This window comes from Prorops nasuta, unplaced genomic scaffold (assembly GCF_024137725.1).
Source record: "Prorops nasuta isolate Cenicafe-Biocafe unplaced genomic scaffold, Cenicafe_Pnas_1.2 PNAS00031, whole genome shotgun sequence".
Lineage (NCBI taxonomy): Eukaryota > Metazoa > Arthropoda > Insecta > Hymenoptera > Bethylidae > Prorops > Prorops nasuta.
The window spans coordinates 1,425,968-1,445,950 of record NW_027116828.1 but is presented as its reverse complement, the minus strand read 5'-3'; the positions used below and the strand labels follow the sequence as shown (position 1 = coordinate 1,445,950).

Genomic DNA, 19,983 nt, shown 5'->3' with positions numbered 1-19,983 from the left:
ATTTATTTACTTATTCTTTAATTCACACAGGTGAAGCTTGCATCAAATCACAACAAGCACTTTGTTCAGTCTCCTTCTATCTAGATGTACTTGAAAGGTAATTAAAAGACCCTGTTGCTCAAAAATGCACATTATGGAAGATTGTAGATGAAAGAGAGAATGATAATGTTAATGCACCCACTATCAACTCATAAAATAACCATAAACATTTCCAAGTAAATACATTTTAAATAAATTGTTCAATTAAAACAATGCTGTATACATAAGGTATATCGTTTCATGGTTTACAGATTGGTGCAAAAACAGAGCCAAATGCTCTGACAGTTCCTGTGGAAAAATGCAAGCACCAGAAGGTACTGCCGAATTAACAGAGGAATCAGCTACAGTCCCAAGGGGGAGAATAATACTTTTTACAACAAAATGAACAGAGATGATGAAGAAATCGAGCAAGTTTAGTTTCGAAGCAAATCAAGAGAAGACTGAAGCAATCCACGAGAGAGATGTATTGGACTGAATCATCATTTACCAGCATAGTATTGTTTTCCAAATGATACTATTAATCCTGACATGAATGTTTATTTAAAACCTTCAACAATTTTTAGGCATTGTCAGGAGATGAAGAATTTCAGACAGATGATTGGCAATGATGGAAAATTGTAGTAAGAGTCACGGCTTAATGTACTGTAAGAAACAGAGCTTTGACTTTATGCAACTCTGTAGTATCGTTTCAACAATGGAGACAGCAAATAAAAAATGCAGATTAAGCAAGACTAGATGAAATAGGGAGGATTGATCTTTTGTTACATCCACTCACAATAACCATAAACATTTCCAAGTAAGAACATTTTAAATAAATTGTTTAAGTGACAGAAAACTATATATATAAGGTAACGCTCTGCATGGTTTACAGATTGGTGCAAAATCAGTGCCAAATGACGCGACAGTTCCTGTGGAAAAATGCAAGCACCAGAAGGTACTACTGAATTAACAGAGGAATCAGCTACAGTCCCAAGGGGGAGAATAATACTCTTTACAATAAAATGGACAGAGATGATGAGGAAATCAAAAATGCTAGTTTGGAGGCAAATCCAGAGAAGACTGAAGGAATCCACAAGAGAGATGTATTGAATTGAACCATCCTCTACCAGCATGGTATTATGTTCGAAATGATACTATTAATCCTGACATGAATGTTTACTTAAATTCATCAACAATTTTTAGGCTTTGTAAGGAGATAAAGAATTTCAGACAGATGATGGGCAATGATGGAAAATTGTTGTGGGAGTCACGGCTGGCTGAACAGTAAGGTGAATAAACATTATATTTATGATCCTACTAGGGTCAAAGTGAAAGAATATATAAAAATTTTCAAATCTTTAAATTCGATACCAAAGGTTATTACTATATTTATAAGTAAAGTAACAAAAACGTCTTTTGATTTACCATAGGCCAATATTCTTGTACAAATATCATCGCTTGGTGAATCCCGAAGACAAGAAGCACAGCATTTGGAAAGAATTTTGCGAGCTAAGAAAGGTTGGCGCTTGGTTAGTAAAATTAATTTGAAAATGAAAAAAATACTTATCTTTCTTTCGTTTTATAGGAGCAATTGCTGCAGAATACGAGTCATTCTTTTATACATGGGTATCGCAGGATACTATAGAAATGAATTATTATAGAAAACGTCAAAGATTTTTATTCAATCAGGATTATGCTTATAGAGTTATTACACAAAGGTAGCTGAATTGGATAAGGTATTGTTTCTTATTACGAAGTTTTCAAAATAGTATTGCCCTGAAAAATGTGTTTTTAATTGTACTGAACTTTTAGGAGCAAGATTTCATGAATAAGATTAGAGAGAAACAAAGTCATTTACTACAACAAGTATTATCAGCAAGTGACAATGACTCCGATGAAGAACAAATTCCTGGAAAAGGGCTCAGATCTGTATAATAAATAAAGCATTAATATTTATTGATTTATATTTCAATATACGATATTTATTTCATATGTTCCATTACCGTTTATGCATTTCAGATCATACGAATAGCTGTTACCAAGACAAATTTCCGGAGCCGATGATGCCGTTTAGTATGAATATTAGAAATCTTTTATAATTCCTCAACAGCAAACAAGCATCTACTATTTATTAAATTAAGAGCCCTAAATTCTACAGTAACGCAAGCTTGCATTTAACTAATTCTACCGTGGTAAAGTTTAGAATGATAGTAATAAATTCTTAGATATACATTATTAATGTTTTTATTGTATCATTAATTTTTTTATTGTATAATTAATTTTTACAATTTTATTTATTTTGATATATATATTTTGTATTATTTTAATTTATATCGCTCCCAGAACCGTTCCTCCTATTAATTATTATTTCCTTGGCTTTATTGTCTGGCGCCTCTTCTGCCTCGTTGGCTACCCTGCCTCTGCTGGTTCACTCTACTCCGGTTACGTTCAGCCCTCATTATTTGGGTCCAATAGTACGAGAATGAGGCCATAACCCTTCCCGCGAACAAATTCATCTCTTGTTCTCGTACTTGCCTCCCAGCTCTGTCTGTCCGCCTGGCTTCTATAACAAAAAAGAAATATTTTATTTAATGTTCACACACACAGTATGTGAATTATAATTTTATATTATATGGTATAATATAATAGCTTACTTCTACGTGGCCTCTCTTCTAAAGTTTCCTCCCCAAAGTCCGCATACTGCTCCGCCGGCACCACAACCGCATCATGTTCCTCCTCCACGCCATCAGCTTTAGCAGGCACTGCTTTTTCAGCGGCAGCTTTTCCTTCACCTTCCAAGGTTGCTGCCGCAACTGTCACTTCCATCTCCATCGGGACAACAAGGGCCGGATTTCTATGTCCGGCCTGTCTTCTCCCCGGGGCGGTCGTGGCCAGGGTGGTCGGATTACTTTCACCGGATGGGGTTGACGCCACAGCGCCCATTTTAGGATGTAATGTAAATGATGGTGCCCCTGGTGGGTGGGCTACCCACGCTCTCCGGGTTTCTCGCCGGTCCCCGCTTTTTTCTTACTGCTGCTGCTGCTTATTCTGAAAAAAAGAAAATTATATTATTTAAAGTAATTAATTTCCATAACGAATGAATTGGATAATTCAAACGTTAGGAAATTTTACAAGAAATTTAAAACTTACATTCATTTCTGCGTCCATCCTCTTCAATGGTTGCTAACCGTGTGAAAATAATGGCTGATATAAATAATCAGAATATAGTTTTTATTAATAATTAATTATCGGTGGAATCGATTGCATTCGATTAATTCGATAATCAGTCGGTAACCAATTTTCAAATTTTTCAATATTGATTTCTTTGTTTTAAAACTGACAATTTGATTTGAAAAGAAGAGGTTCGATTGAATAATTGAAAATACAATTTTTTGCATTTTCCCCTCCGAGGCTACATTTATAATTAATTGTTAAAATAGCACACAATCTAATCGTTTTTGATAAACGTAAGCATTTCTTAAGCTATACTTTTAGAGATATATATATATAGAAGAATAAAAATAATTATTTGTATAAAATTATATGTATTGTAACGAAGTTCCCCGTTACGTATACGAGATACCGAATAAAGAACATAAAAGCTACCGAACAGTGGATATTATTAATCCCTACGTTACCGACTCGTGAGATAGGCTCACGAGTGGATTATAGCTAACGTCAAGGATAGACCCCGTTGACAGGCAGAGGCCGGATGAAAAGACCGGCGCCCCAGTAAACGATGTCCAGGTTGTCCTGAGAAGTAAGGCAGGGCCAGGCCAAACAACCCAGGCAACCTGAGATAAGGAGAAGCGGCCTCGGGGAGTCCTAAAACAATGACAGTGTCTATAAGTCCCCACGAGGAGGGGAAATAGAACATCGAGTCTGGCTTGAACGCTGGTTACGCGCGTCAAGCAGGCTGCGCGAATGTCGTGCGCAGACTGCCATAGCAGGCAGTCGGAACGCGACCATGGGACTGTGCTGATGTGTCCGTGCGTGCTGGTGAGCGCGTGACGCGGCACTCAGCAGCCATGGGTCGGTTCGCGTACGTGAGGCGTGTGCTATAGGCCAGCCTGCGCGTACGTCACGACTCGATACCGGCCAATGCATGGTGGGTTGTGCAGGGGCGTAGTTAGCCCGTTGGAATGTGTCCCGGTGCCCTCCGTAATCCAATAGGCTTGCGCTATGGCTGGACGGGCCGTGAACATTGCCTCCGTGGTGGTCCGCTCCTGGCACAACGCTATGCTTTGGCAATTGATACCGCATGTTCCCGCACTCCTCACCACCACCTGTGTGTGGGTGGTGAGGGAGAAATGTATGCCCCTCAGCAGGCAGGTCTGCGAGGCTCGGACTTCCGTAAGGAACCCTCCCCTCTCTCCACGACCTAGCATACTGAGCGACCCTGGCTACCGCTACCGTCCATATGCATGGCCGCAGGGCCGTATGAGATGCATAAAGAATGGGATCGAAGGACCCAATTGATAACGTAGGGTTGTTGGCCACCCAACTGACCAACTGGCGCCCTGATACCGATAAAAAGGACGGGCGAAGGTAATGGGAAAACCCGTAGAGTGAGTGGCCCCTCACACTGACGGAATAACCATTACAGTATATGTATAGGAAATTAAAACTTATTGGAATTGGATTCATTAGTCAAGACCATATAATAATATACAAGGATTCAAAAAAGCTCAGTGCTTGATCTAAAACAGGAGTTATAAAGATTAATGTGAGTAATGATTTTTCTTTACAAAATTAGTAAAGGAAAAACGAAAATTACATATTCGCTAAGTGAACACCTACAGGGTCCATAAAGAGATGAAATAATAATAGACACAGCTTAGTCGGATTAACCCTTTTCCTCCCAAATAACACAATTTTTTTGTTAACTTTCAACGTTATATCTTTTGATGAAAAAATCACGTGAAAAATTTATCACATATCATTTATTATAGATTTTTTCCTCCTCTTTCAAATGCCGTTGAGTAATTTTACCTAAATCGTAAGCCGGATAAGCTATAAACCATTTTTCCGAAAAATGCATAAATTTTTCACGGTTTCTTCTTTCTAAATGTTTATTTTGAATAGGAAAAAATTGTCACACACCATTGTAAACACCATAAACAGTGTTATAGATGTTTACCCTTTCAAGCTTCGTTTTTTTTTGTAGTAATTCAAAATGGCGGACACAAAATGAAGTCCGAAAGGAAAAATTTTATATTAAATTTTTGCGATTTTTTTACTCAAAAACTGTTAAGTTTGGCAAAAAATTCCTGAGAACAAAAATGTATTAGAATTAGCCAGAGAATAACCTCAAATTTTTTACACACTGTTTTCCAATATTTTTGAAATTTTTTATTTTTTGCCTCTTCAAAGAACTAAGAATTATTAAAAAAAAAAAATTCTGTAATATTGTTTGATATAAAACAAATTTATGTACATCAGCATTTCTTATCATGGATATAACGTTGTTTTATAAACGTGAAATTATTTTTTTTTACTTTTTATTATATTTAAAATTTTTATCATATTTTACTTATTTTTCTATTTTGTGATTGAAATAACAAAATTGTAAAAACAAAAATTAACTAATTTTTTTATGCAGCATGAGATTCATTCCAACATGTTTGACAAATGTATTGATTGCATTCATTGCAATAAAAGAAGCTGCGTTTACCACAATTGTATAAGCAGTTTTTATACTTGTTTGTTTTGTAATAATTGTGATTTTTTAGTTTAGAGTTTGATAAATAATTTTGTGTAATTTCAATTGCAAAATCTTTAACTGTCGATTTTTTAGTCTTTTCCGGACGCACAGCATTCGACAATATAATCGCATTAGCAATAGATGACTCAATCATTCTTAGAAATACTGAAAAAGTCCACTTCTTGCTTTTCATGGATGGTGAGGCCTTGCTACAGTACTGGTCGTGTATATCTACACCTCCCATGTATTTGTTATAGGTTGTAAATGCAAGAGGCATTTTGATTTCCACCTTTTTTTTTAATTCTTTTGAATATCTTTTGACACTACTTTCTGATCCTACTCCAGCAGCCGTAGAAAGCATCGATACTTCTTTTGAATCCATCAAAGTAATCAAATTCATGCCGCTAGTTCGATCATGTTTTACAGCGAAAGTTCCGCGTGGAGCTTTTTTATCCAAATCGTTTTTTTCTTTTACCCTATCTTTTCTCACAACTCCCGTAGCTCTCAAACCTAGTGATTGCAAATGCACAAACAGATCAGAGCTAGTAAAAAAATTGTCGCAGTATAAATGGTACATTTTCAGTTTCTGTCTTACGGTAGTTATAAAAAGTTTTTCTAAAACACCGAGAACCACTCTACTTCCCAAAGCGCACTTTTTTAACTTCCCAACGATAGTTGCATTTTTCCCACCGTAAATATCGCAATCGAATAAAAACCCATCAGCTCCGCATAAGGCCCACATCTTGATACCAAACCTAACTGGCTTATTTCGAATAAATTGTTTTATTGCTAATCTTCCAAAAAATTTCACCATCATCTCATCAACAGCAATGGCGGTTTGGAAAAAACCAAAATGTTTCAAATTCTTTCTAAAAATTTGAAAGATGGTACGTACTCGCCAGACACAGTCATCTTGATTTTGCTCAGATTTTTTGGAATATGCAATTTTCCCTTTGATTTCTTGAAATCTATTCCGAGACATGGCTGATTTTACTACAGAGCACTCCAATAATGGATTGGTAGACCAATAATCACTGATCTCTGGTCTTTTATTAAAAATTGTTAGAATAATTATACCCAGAAAAGTATCGAATTCACTCATTGATAAATGCAAGTCGTTTTCGGCAGATGATTCAATAATATGAGTTTTCATCTCCTTAGAAAAAAATATTTCGAATAATTGAGTTGACGAACTTGCAAGGATGTGATTTCTTTGTTTATCAGTCAATAAATACTCATTTTTAAGTACTTCATCATACATTTTTTCTCCCGATGTCCACTTATACTTATGTTTTTCTTCTAAATACTTTTGATCAATAGAATAATTATTGACAATCTGCTTGTAAGATAGTACATTTTCTATTTCATTTGATATTTCTTTGTGAGATAAATCGTCATCGCTGAACCAATCAGAATCCACATCAGAATCATTAGCACAAGGCATTACGGAAACGTCTATACGATTATCATATTCCAATAGTTGACACGAATCTTCGTGCAAAACATTTGTAATGTTCAGATGCGAGAATTTTGTTGATTCATTCGTTCGTCGTTTTCGTTTCGGCATTGTAAAGAAAAATTAAAGTAAGGTGTATTTATGTACGAGAATTATGACTGACAACTATGTCTTCTATGTAAAGCTATACTGACCAAAAATTAAAATTAGGATTAGTGCAAATAATAACTGACGATTGCAAATAAAAAAATGTAATTTATTATTTTAGAATTTCCAAAAAAGCTGCACAACAGATTATAATATGATTCAGATAACTACAAAAGTGTTGTACTATTATAATTACATTTAGTACATAAATTTTCCTATAAGTATGTATCAAGAGCACAAATATTATAACGAAAAAGTTCAATATCCAAACTTGTGCATATACCTATACAGCCGAATCCGATAGTATTTTTAAAATTGAAAATCCACCGACTGAAAAAACTTAGTAAGATAAAAATTACAAAACGTTTTCGACATTGAACATTTAACGATTCCTTATAAACTATAGAATTTGGAAAAAAAATTGTAACGGCAAAAATATATTAAAATTAATCGAAGAATATTCTGAAATTTTTTCAGAATTTTTAAAATAATTCTTAGTTCTTTGAAGAGGCAAAAAATAAAAAATTTCAAAAATATTGGAAAACAGTGTGTAAAAAATTTGAGGTTATTCTCTGGCTAATTCTAATACATTTTTGTTCTCAGGAATTTTTTGCCAAACTTAACAGTTTTTGAGTAAAAAAATCGCAAAAATTTAATATAAAATTTTTCCTTTCGGACTTCATTTTGTGTCCGCCATTTTGAATTACTACAAAAAAAAACGAAGCTTGAAAGGGTAAACATCTATAACACTGTTTATGGTGTTTACAATGGTGTGTGACAATTTTTTCCTATTCAAAATAAACATTTAGAAAGAAGAAACCGTGAAAAATTTATGCATTTTTCGGAAAAATGGTTTATAGCTTATCCGGCTTACGATTTAGGTAAAATTACTCAACGGCATTTGAAAGAGGAGGAAAAAATCTATAATAAATGATATGTGATAAATTTTTCACGTGATTTTTTCATCAAAAGATATAACATTGAAAGTTAACAAAAAAATTGTGTTATTTGGGAGGAAAAGGGTTAAGACATGATTATAAAAATCATTTCAGAAATCTTAAATTTTTTATTATTTATAAAAATTGATGGCAAAGTCAGATTTCTTGGATTTTTCAAACCTACATTAAACGAAAAACATAAAATAGTTGAGTAGATTCTGAGAAATTGTAATTTCAAGATTGACAAAGTTCGCCCAATGCAAGTCTATTACTAATTGACTAGCCTGTGTGGCAATAATGGCAATGCGGATTGGACGCGCGGTATTTTCTAAAGATATACTTTGCGCACTCACGTCACAATAAAATTATGCGCATTACTTTTATAATGGACCCTGTATACAAACCCAGCTAGATAGATCTATCTCAAATTTTAATCAAATTTACAATACTTATCATCATAAGTTGTAGTAAGATCGCGCGCGCTTTATGATCTGTGCTATTTTCTCATAAAAATTAAACGAATCGCAAAAGTACACAATTACTGTGACAACACGCGACATATTTAGGCTGCGGTCCGATACATGCATATACATACTTAAAACGCTATAAATCAATCATGTAATAAACGTAACGTAAACTATATATACTCTCTGAGCGTTTTATGCGCAAATCGGACAGCAGCTTTATACTTTCCTACACCGAGAGAAAGGATTATTTGCATCAATATGAAATTTATTTGTTTTAAATAAATGTTAGAATTCAATACGGCGAAATGAAGGTAATGTTTGTGAGCAATATATGCTCTATTTGGGTGTTTTAATTGAACTAATGAAATGATATATTTGTCCTAAACTTACCCGTTGCTTTGAACGCGGTTGAAAAAAAAAATTTTTTTAAATAATCATTGCATATATCAGTCTCTCAACAGCTTCGACTCGACTATTATATTAATTATTGGTTATTATTTACGTGAAAAAGAGATTTGTAAATAATCTTATTTTCTGCGGCAATGGGACTCGAACCTGGAACTCACGGTCAGCAGCCTACAACCTAGCCTACTGCGCAAAATAGCAATTCTTACAAATTGGACTTCGAATCTTAACTATTGTTACTAACATAACTGAATTAAATTTTAAGCATCAATCAGGTTGATATCACCGAGAGAAAAGTATAGTTTGAACCAAATAAATGTGATAAAAACTAATGTATTATTTGCCTGCAGAATCTGAATTCTTTGTTCAAACATGGTATATTTGTCGTAATATTATTTACTTGAGTAACAGAATAATATAGTCTATTTCAACATGATTTATTCGAACGAATAATATTTATTTGAGAGAAATAAATCATATTTTGAATGAATTAAATATAAAATTTGCAGAATTTTTTTTACGGTTAAATTGATAGAAATAATTTTTACTTTCAACGAATGTACAATTTTATTTTGTACAACTAAGCTGTATTTTTATTAGAAGGCTTTTGACAAGTGTTTTGATAGATTTAAACAAATAAGTACGCTTTAAGCTAGGACGTTTATACAGAGACTCCCTCTTACTCTTATTAGCATTCTTATTTTGCTTACATATCATTATTATTTTTTTCTAAATTGTTTAAAAAATATGTATTTTCTTAAGTTATTATTTTAACAAGTTAGGATCCGAGGCCAAATTCGTAAGAATTGCTAGTTAGCGCAGTAGGCTAGGTTGTAGGCTGATGATCGTGAGGTTCTAGGTTCGAGTCCCATTGCTATGGCAGAAAATTAGAAAATTTAAAAATCTCTTTTTCATGTAAATAATAACTAATAATTAGTATAATAGTCGAGTCGAAGCTGTTGAAAGACTGATATATGCCATGATTATTTAAACAAAAATCTTTTTTTCGAACCGCGTTCAAAGCAACGGATAAGTTTAGGACAAATATATAATTTCATTAGTTCAATTAAAACACCCAAATAGAGCATATATTGCTCACAAACACTACCTTTTTTCGCCTTATTGCATTCTACCATTTATTTAAGACAAATAAATTTCATATTGATGCAAATAAACCATTTTCACGGTATACATGGCGGAATATGGTGTGATATACTGGTTGCGAGGTAGTCCAAATGAAATTTAAGCGCACGTTGATAGTGATGTCCTATAAGCATGAGCGTACAAATAAACGTAAACCAATTCCATGTATATGGGGGAAGATAAATTCATCCTATTTAACGTGTGCATTACTATATACCGATTTTCCACCTAATATATTGATGTTTGCATTATTTTAACTAATAGAATATGTAGGTTGAAGTCCTCTAGTATCAAACACTTAAGCAATTTAAAGAATAGCTCAGCAATTAGTTGGAAAAACAATTCTTTTTTTTTAACTATTAGTCAAAGAACCTACAAACACATGTATATGAAGAAAGCTATTAATATTTGACATATATTAATAACTAACATCGATAAACTTTTCGTAAAAGAATTATTAAAAACAAAGTGTTGCTGTGGCACCTTGTAGTTGTGTAGTTGTACCGGACACATTGAAAAAAGTATTAAAATTTGAATAGGCTTAACAAAAATTACATTCATCACAAATATAAATGCTAAATGACTCCGAAATATTAATGCAGGCTTCAAAGGCATATCCTTTACAATTTGAGCTTCGAATTCAATCTTCATCATTCGTTTCTAGGCATGTTACAAAGCCATTTCGTTATTTAACATTTTTCTCATAAGATAACTTTTTATTATTCATAATTTTATGCTTAGTAGTAAAATCCCAGAATTTAAACATAGAGACAGCAATATTGAGACGTTTTGATTTAATTTTGCTGTCCGGTACTAGGAGAAACATTCGTTGTCCGATAGCAGCTGAACATGCGTATACGCAATAAGAAATGAAAAGCAGACAGTTCCGTTGCTTGAATGAATGTTAAGTTTTGCTGTAATAATACTGGAAAAATTTTCTCCTTAGAGCAGCAAATGTTAATACAATTTGCTGTTTATTTAATTAATCTAGGAAATGAATTTTATGCCGTAAAATTTAACTAGCATGCAGTATCATTGCAATTAAAGACTGCCATTTCGTTAATATAATAAAAAAAAGCGTTTCGCGACATACATGTATATTACTCTCCTCCTTTATCTCTATTATACAGGGTGTAACAGCAATGATGTTTTTAATTTTAACTACATATTCTTGGGACTAAACTAAGTAAAAAAGTCCTATACTATAAGGTCCGAAAAAGCATCATTGCTGAGATAAATCAATTTTAAACCGATAAATTAGGGCTTTCATTCAACGAAAAAGTGGCTTTAATTTCACTTTCGTTGATAGTTCCCCTTCAAAAAACAAAAGAAGTTTGTACTTCTCCGCTGATCAGTATTGTCCTACACGCATATACACATTCGCACGCAACTACGCCTATTATTAATATTACCTCCTATAATGTCTTACATTCCTGCTCCTAGTTCTAATAAATTCATTCTCTGCTTATTTTTAAAAGGATCCTCGATCCCACACATTTAGTTAAATAATCTAGAGAATAGTATACGGCGTTATACGTAGACTGATTTTTAAGTCGTTTTATTTATTCGATGACGCGACATTACATATGAACTGCTCTAAGATAGTCAAGAAATAAGTATTATATTATGAAAATACTATTATAAGAAATTGTATTTTTTTCCTGTTATTGGAAATCTCACTGTTTCATCATATTTAAGAGTTTGCTGCATCATTGGAAGAGCAAAATGACTCGAAAATTGGTGTTGAAGAAAAGTCATAGTCTTATCTCGAAATTTCGGCATAAATGGAGAGCTTGAAGGATCCCTTTATGAATAAATAATTTTTTTTCATTTTATGAAAGAAAAAGCCACAAAATTAAGAATAATTTTTTGTTAATACTGTAGATTTTTATTCATAGTCGTTACACGCTCTTAGGTATGAGAAGATTTCAGATAACTTAGTAAATACTTATGCTTTTCTCTTTTAAAGTTTATTATGATTTGCTTGGTGATTTGTAGAATATTTCATTTTGTAACCTTATCAACTTCTAATCACTATAAACTTGATTCTGGTCTAGCAATTGACTATTTTTTCTGGCAAGTCAATTTAGGCAGACACTATGTAAAAATGCAAAAACTATAAAAAACTATGGCATAAAGATAAAATTATTCTTAATTTTGTGTATTATCCTTTCATAAAATGAAAATGGGCTTCTTTATTCGTAAAGGGATCCTTTAAGTTTTCCACTTAGGTCGAAAATTCGAGGGAAGACTATGGCCTCACTTGAAAATCTATTTTCGAATCATTTTGCTCTTCCAATGATGCAGCAAAACCTTTAATCTGATAAAACAGTGAGATTTCCAATAACAGGACAAAAATACAATTTATTATAATAGCATTTTTATAATATAATACTTATTTCTTGACTACCTTAGAGCAGTTGATATGTCGCGTTACCGAAAAGATAAAACGACTTGAAAATTAATCTACGAATAACGCTGTATTATCTCAGCAATGTTGCTTTTCCGGATCTTATAGCACTTTTCGATTTAGTTTATGCTCAAGAATATGTGGTTAAAATTAAAAACATGATTGCTGATATTCCCTGTATAGGACGATGTTGTAAATCTAATTTGCTTAATACGATAAGTCGTAGAGAGAGGAGAAGGCTCCTTATACAGTACAAGTAGCCGAAACCTCTCAACAATAGACATATTTTTCCATCCTACACATATTCACTTATGCCGTGAAATTTAAAAAGAGCGAAATTAAACCCGTTATCATACACGTGTAATAAGATAACTGTGATAGGATAGTAAACTCTCCAGCCATATCTATATCTGTTGTGCATCGCGCGTAGGCATGAACTTACCCAGATAGCATACGAATATTCGTCGAATATTATATGAATATGCTTTTCTCAATATTCTCAAAAGAGCAGTATATCCTACACGGAGAGAATATTACATTACAATTTGGTAATGAACATAAACACTTTCGAGAATAGCTATAAGCTAAGATTGAAACTATTGCAATTTTCGTATAACAAATTTATTATTTATATTTTTGATTTGTGCGTATTTTTGAGATTAAAAAGGAGTCCAAACACAATATAAATACGCCAATTCTACAGTTAATTAAAAGCTTTAATTAATCAATAGTATCGCTAGAAATAGTCGTAATTATGTCATAATTGGACTTATTTTCATAGTAAAAATATGTGCAGTTCAAAACTAATTATTATTAATTTGTTAAATGCAAATTGCAAAAGTTATAATCTTAGCTTATAGCTTTTCCGAAAGTGTTTAGTTTTGATAATTTTTATATCGCTCGTACTCGCGCGCGTGAAACTAGGCCGCTCGTTTTTCAATCACTACATAGGTTCAGGTGGACGTGTTTGACCTTCTGTTTTTCTTATTATTCTAATTCACATAATCTTAGCATTTTTCGCATTACCAAAAGAACCTTCCTCTTTAAGAACGGCTATTATAATGTAGAATCTTTAACTGCAAATAACTTTTTAACCAAAATTGCTAGCGAAACAGTTTATAGAATTTATTTGCTTATAATTTTTCGTACTCTACCCGATGGTATTGACATGGCCATCGTTCGTCATACGCCCTGTATATGTGTTCATAAGTTCTTTGACTAATAGTTAAAAACAAGAAATTTTTCCTTTTCAAATTAGTTGCTGAGCTATTCTTTAAATTGCCTAAGTGTCCGTTAATAATGGACTTACCCCTTATAATATATGTAAACATTTCAAAGGATTTTACGTAATATTTTCCTAATCTATTTTCTTCCATGAATTCGTTTGATGAAATACATGAAAATTAATACTCCCTGCATAAATCCTTTGAAGAAATCTTGTAAATGTTATAAAAAATGTGTAATAATGTTTTTGTTATATAAGTATTTTTTATTTTCAGATTACCCAGTCAATTTTAAAAATTTTTTTTTACTAAGGTTACGGATAAATATTAATACATATTTTCAGCGACTGAGTATTCTACTCATTGTTCGCTTATATTATTTAACAGCGGTTCTGAGTTTCTTACTGACAAGAACTCTTTAGACCGCTAAGAAGCGACCGACTATTCTTTGAGAGTCGACTGCTCGCTAAGCGACTCACTCTTTTTTCAGAGTTGACTGCTCGCTATTGAATAATATCTTTATATATTTATAAATTTTATTTAATTTATACTTTTAAAAACGTAATTCCAAAATGGAATCTGTCAACGAAAATATAGAACAAAGAAAAAGGAAATTTTGTTATTCATGGTTATCTGATCCTCGATATAAAGATTGGATAACCCAAGATCCATCTGATGTTTGTTGTTATTTTTGCAAAATTTGTAATAGGACGATTAATTGCAATAAAACAAATGTTTCACGACATAAACACCAAAAAAATGCTCGATTCAATGAAATCACAAATTCCTGTAATAATTTCATTAGTAACAATGATGAAAATGAAAAATATATACAAAGATTTAAACCGTGTTGGTTGGAGATACCTGAATTTAGATTGTGGTTGTGCAGCGTACCTAATAACGAAAATTATTATCACTGCAAAATTTGCAATATGACTGGCCAAAGTATGCTTAGCCATATTTATGCTCATTCCAAGTCCGAACATCATACACAAAAATTAATAGAAAATAATTTGGATAATATTTCACAACTTGATGAGCCAACTACTTCTTTAGATGAGAGAAGGAAGTCAGCTGAGATAAGATTTGCTGCACTAATGAGTGAAAAAAATATACCGTACAATGTAGCTAATGACATATTAAATTTTTTCAAAGAAATTGGCAAAGATAAAAATGTTCTGCAAAGCATGAAAGTAAGTAGAACTAAATGTACAAACATAATCACAAATGTGTTATGCCCTATTGAAACTGAAAATGTAGTAGAAAGTATTAAGAAAACACCATTCTCAGTTTTTATTGATGAAACAAGCGATATTTCTAATAAAAAATGGATGACATTTTTCGTAAGATATGTGGACGCAATTACTTTGGACGTTCAATGCAGATTGTTAAAGTTAATAAATATTGATGCTAAAGACTGTTCTGCAGAAAAATTATTTCAATATTTCAAAGAAGAAATGGAACGATTAAACATACCATTTACAAATATTATTGGATATGCCTGTGATAATGCATCAGTCATGACAGGTAAGAATATGAGCTTTAAGACAATGCTACAAAAGAAATGTAAAAATTTAATTACATTTCCATGCATTTGCCATTCATCAGCATTAGTTGCAAATGCCGCATGCAATAAAATTCCTGAAATCTGTGAAGATTTCATTAAGAAAATGTCTACATATATAAATAATAGTCCTAAACGTTCTGCTATTTACGATGAGATTCATGAAGCCTTTCAAGAAAAAAAGCATAAAATTTTAAAATTGTGCGATACGCGTTGGCTTTGCCGTTACACGTGTATTGAAAGAATCTTAAACTCTTGGAATTCTATTGAAAAATTTTGAAGAAAATGGTTGTATGCGAAAAAACGACGTCTGCCCAGGAATTATTATCGATTGTGGAAAATGTTGACACAAAAGCATATTTCTTATTTCTAAAATATGTTTTAAATTTATTTAATGCATTCAATGCATTTTTCCAGTCATATGAAACTAGAGTTCACTTATTGCGCTCTAAATCTGTAGAACTATTAAAGAATTTAAGTGAAAACTTCATTATGGAACCATTAATGAATTATTATACGGAAAAAATAAACTTTTCCGCAACAAATAATTTAAAACCGATTGATCGAGTTTATTTAGGACCTGAATGTGAAAACTACATTACAGATTTGAGAAATAAAGGACATGCGGATATTGTACTTGACATTAAAAATCACTGTTTACAATTTTATATAACAGCTGCGACAGAAATTAAGAAAAGATTTCCTATAAACGATGAATTCTTGACAAAATTAGAAGTTTTAAAATCTGAAAGTGCTCTATTAGGAAGTAATAGAAACGATACTTTTAATAATATTTCCGTCATTGCAGAAAAAACCTTGGAAAAATATCAGGAAGAAGATTTAAAAATGGAATGGAATTTATTATATAGTGACACAACAGATGAAGAAAAAACAAACTTTGCACAATTAAATTTTGATGAAATGTGGAAAAATATATTAAAAACTAATAATAACGGAACTGTAAATTTTCCAATCCTAACGAAACTGTTATCAGCTTTGAGATGTCTGCCACATTCAAATGCAGATCCAGAAAGAACATTTTCTGTATTAAGCGATTTCAAAACGAAAAAACGCAATAGATTTTCAGAAAATTCTGTAAATTCGACCTGCGTTTTTAAAAATGCTTTAAAAGCCAAACAATTTAAAGCAATAAATATGGAAATTACAGAGAAATATATTACTTTAATGAATTCAAAAGACTTATATAAAACCGTCGAAAAGAAGAATCAAAATTCATTAACATTATATCCCGCAAATAGTGATAATGAAGATGTAGATGACCCCGAGGATTCAAAGAAATAAATAATATTTATAATTTAAATTAACAGCAAAGTATAAAGTTTTACACTCTTATGTACATTTTAATATTTAATATGATTATTAATAGGGTAACTAATATATAAAAATCTTTTAAAATGAATCTGGTAAGAAATCCTAGATAATCTTTAAAAATTATATATAAAGGATATTCTCTTTAGAGATTATTGACTTGATGTTTAATATTTGTTTCAGCTTAGAATGAAAAATTTAATAAGATACACACGATGTAGCAAGGCGCAAATTTTACTAAAATCAAGTTATACGAAAACGAAATGTGAGGTAAGATCCAATAAATTTTAATTGTTTAATACCATTAATTTTTCATTGTTTCAGATAATTAGGATAGAAATTAAATATCCTAAAATGTTATTTAACTAGAAGGGTCCTTATGCCATTAATAATAATTTATTTGTTTTTTTTTAGAATTCAGAAATCAACAAAGTCAAAATTTAAAATGAGTTTATATATATAGATATTTATTAGTTATCTTTTATGAGAATCAGGGTTATTTAAATTATACATAAGAATGAATGTCAATGTAACATAAACATATAGTCCTCCACCTCCACAGTTGTTCCGACTGGACCAAAAAGGGAAGTAGAAATCTCGCGGGTTATTATGGTGCGCTAGACCTCTACCCCTTGGAGGTCCAGGACACTGGAGGTTAAAAGGTGCAGAAATAATAATTGCACTTGAATGCGATTGTTTCTGAACTTTGGAGTACTTAAAACGGAATAACCTTTCATCCGCCATCCATCTTACCAATGGGGTTAAAAGACTGGTTAAGGCATTGATGAAAAAGAGATTCTAGTATGAGCCTGGTGATGATTGAATGTCTGAATTTATTGTTAACAATTGTAAATGTATGATTTAAGATTATAATTAATAATTAAAAATTTGACTTTGTTGATTCTGAATTTAGGATTTTTTTTTGTCTGGATAAGATAAAAATGCCAGAATTTCCTGCTTTACTGTGTCCCATGAATCGTTTTTAGGAAATGATTTCTGAATTTTTTTATTCATATGGGCATCATTTCGAGATTTTTCTTATGACATTTGTCCTGTCGTGGTAAGCACCTTTATAGAAAGCAGCGAGGGATATTAATTTGAAAAAATATTTTTTCAAATTTGCCTGTGAATACTTCCATCGGATTAGCTATATGGATATAAAATTCCTTACCATTTATAAATAGCTGTTAAAATGTAATATCATGGTTATATAGTGATATTTCCCTCCTACCTGAGAAAATAAATTCTATTATAAATCTCAGGAAGGAGGGGGCGGGGGTTTTTAGCTGGTAAAAATCCAGCATAATCTTGGGTCACATAGATCGGTCGCCCAAGATACTTCAGCAGGCTTCGGCTTTATAGGAAGTTTTCCCCCGCCTCGCAATGCGTCGGAAAAAAAAAATATACACGTAAAATAATTATACATCGTTTAGTTCTACACAAAATATGCTGCTGAAAAGACAGATGAAAACTTTGAAAAATAATTACAAGGATATGCATAATTTTACAATGTTATAAACATTTCCAAGAGAATGACAAGGTACAAGTAAATGAAAATATTTGAAAAGTTTATGTGATTCAATATTCCCTAATAATTCATCGGCTCAATTTGTATACTAACAATATGCTTTGAAAAAATCGTTAATAATATCATAATAAGTATTCGCATCAAAAAGACCTAATTTAATCAAATATAATACTTGTTCGATTTATAGGTACGTAAAACGACTACGATTAATCCTCATTGGTCACTGTATAATAGCTAATACCGTAGATCATCGGATAATTTTTATCATTCCTTCATTATTCACCATCACCCAAGAGCGACTTCTAAAAAACTGTTTAATCAGAATTCAAGCTGATCAGAAGTGTGACGAATGAAACAATGAATCTCATTCGTATATTCCCTTGTCCAAAATCAATTCACGCATTGATGTTGCGCCATTTACTCTCCAATGCCTTCAACTAATGAAGAGTAGATAACATATAGCGCGATTTTCCAACGCTATGAAACGTAACGTCTTACACAATACTAGATCAGACGAGCTGTGTAAATGAAAAATATTTAATTCATAAAACGTATTAAGACAAATAGCATCTGTGAAACACGTATATACAAGTTCAAAATTGTATACTAACATGAAACCGTAAAAAAGATAAATAAATGAAGTTTTCAATTAAGAGAAAGTACTTTTGCACTTGAACATATTAATTTTTAATATTATAATAACTTTGAGAGGTTTAACAGTTACTTAAAGATACATTATTTATAATGATTCATTAATTATTAAAAAAAAATAATTATCCTTATGTGGCAACAAAAATCTTAACATCTTATAATTAATTATCATCACTGAAGAGGATCCCTCCGTGTGATATGTCGAAAAATTAAATTTTTTTTGTATTGCATAAATGTATTCCTAAATATGTGTAAAATATGCTATTAAAGTAATTTTCTAATATTCAAAGTCATTGGTAAATTATAGCCGTTAAGTCATTAACGAATTTTCATAATCTTAATATTTGTTATTCAAAATTTTAAACGCGTTTTTTTCAAATCTACATTTTTCAATCTGGTCACCATGATATTTTGAAAACAAATTTACCGATTGCTTTGAAATTTGAACAATAGCTTCCTCACATGTATAGTTTTTGTATGAACTAGAATCAATCAAAAATTCCAAACCGTTTTTTTACATACAAAATTGATACAAAAATTGATTTTTAATTTCAAACATGGCAATTTTTCAATTTTTAATATTTTTGATCGATTCTAGTTCATACGATAGCTTCAAATATATAGATTAAAATGCCATTTTATTTGTTCATTTTAAAAAAGCTAATCAGCCGTAATGGTGGAGACCGTCCTGGTTCGTTTTTTCTTCATGAGCGCATTCGAAATGAAGTCACGCACATTCCAGTGAATATTTCGCCTTAACAAAAATATTATATACTATTAAAATATCAACAAATATACAGTAGAGAAGTGGGGCATATATGTTTTCATAAATTTAAGAAAAAAATTAATAAAAAAAGGTTAAAAAACCGACATTCACACAGAGGGACCCCCTTAAGAAAGCATAAGGCTAAGTGATATCACTCAATTATTAGTATTTTGCGTTATAAGAAATGTTAAACATTTAAAAATGGTGTATCAAAAATGCAATGCTTGAAGATAT

At 31.8% G+C, this 19,983-nt stretch overlaps 1 pseudogene; it reads left to right on the top strand.

Annotated features, from left to right (window-relative positions):
- The first annotated feature begins 420 nt into the window (after positions 1–420).
- LOC136782968 (general transcription and DNA repair factor IIH helicase/translocase subunit XPB-like) overlaps positions 421–19,983 on the top strand; it is a 588,849-nt pseudogene continuing 569,286 nt past the window's right edge.